General features: G+C 42.4%; 2 protein-coding genes across 2 annotated transcripts in view; one reads left to right on the forward strand and one right to left on the reverse strand.

Annotated features, from left to right (window-relative positions):
• LOC103374399 (ribonuclease-like 3) overlaps positions 1–1,027 on the reverse strand; it is an 18,652-nt gene that overhangs the window by 4,632 nt on the left and 12,993 nt on the right. The window lies entirely within an intron of this gene.
• The window catches only part of LOC103374401 (protein P-30-like), a 31,440-nt gene that overhangs the window by 4,130 nt on the left and 26,283 nt on the right, over positions 1–1,027 (forward strand). Inside the window, exons 2-3 of the mRNA XM_008304485.1 lie at positions 427–456; positions 654–672. The gene's annotated coding sequence lies outside the window, so the exon portion shown is untranslated. The remainder of the gene's footprint in view (positions 1–426; positions 457–653; positions 673–1,027) is intronic.

Consider the following 1,027-nt stretch of genomic DNA (forward strand, 5'->3'; position numbering starts at 1 on the left):
GGACAATCTTTATCCGAAAATCAGTATGTCATCTGCAAAGTGCACAGGCAGCTGCTGTTCACATCCAACTACAACAGCTCTGTTCTTGAGAAGCTTGCCCTTGTACTGACAGTGGGGTTTCTTGGCTCCCTCATTCTTCAGTTCACACACAACAGTTTTAAACAGTGTGTTACTCTTTGTCAACAGCGTGTTTTCATACGGTGTTCCTTGACCTTGACAAATGGCTTTGATGCTATTAGGACTGCCAAGGATGAACGAATTAACATCTTTACAATAGTTGTTTTCAGCATAGATGCGCTTGCGTGACATCTCTGCATCGCAGTCGTCTGCAGCCATCTGGCCGCCGATGTGCTGTCTACGAAACTTTTCATAGCGTGTTTCGTCTCCCTGTCCTGTTGCGAGCCCAGAGACAAAGAGCAGCAGCAGGAAGGCAGAAGACATCTTCATTATTCCCTGGTGAAAAAAAAACAAGAACATTTTTTTGAAGTTGAGAAAAAGTAATGGCGTCTCAGTGTTTACATCCTTTGGCAGGAACGCAAAAAAAAATTACAGAACAAGAAGTACACAACATGAAACAACACATTACATGAAAGTCCATCAGTGTGAGCTAATGAATAGAATGAATAAACACAATCAATAAAAGGCCATACCTGTTGTGACTCGATTGTACTGACTTTTGTCAATCCTAATGAGCTGCCTGGATGGGCCTGGGGTTCTCTGAGAAGAGGGGGCACAAGATTATGATCATTTTAAACATCAGGCATGCGTCAGAGTTAAAAAGAAAACGGACAACATTGAGGACATTACACTTTCTTTTGAGGACATTGAAGTGCCAGTGGTCTCTTGGCTTTTTATTTAATCCTTGAAGGATGTGTTTATAGAGTGAACACAGGCTTGAGTGTTGTCACATCTGCATGAGTCGGCTGAAACGGGATAAGACGAAAGGAGGAAGAGCATACTGTGTACAAAGAGCTTTGCAACATACAGGAACAACTGGTGGCTGATTCTTTGGAAGATACTCAGATTA

The sequence above is a fragment of the Stegastes partitus genome, unplaced genomic scaffold, assembly GCF_000690725.1.
Source record: "Stegastes partitus isolate 25-593 unplaced genomic scaffold, Stegastes_partitus-1.0.2 Scaffold2239, whole genome shotgun sequence".
In the NCBI taxonomy this organism is placed as follows: Eukaryota; Metazoa; Chordata; class Actinopteri; family Pomacentridae; genus Stegastes; species Stegastes partitus.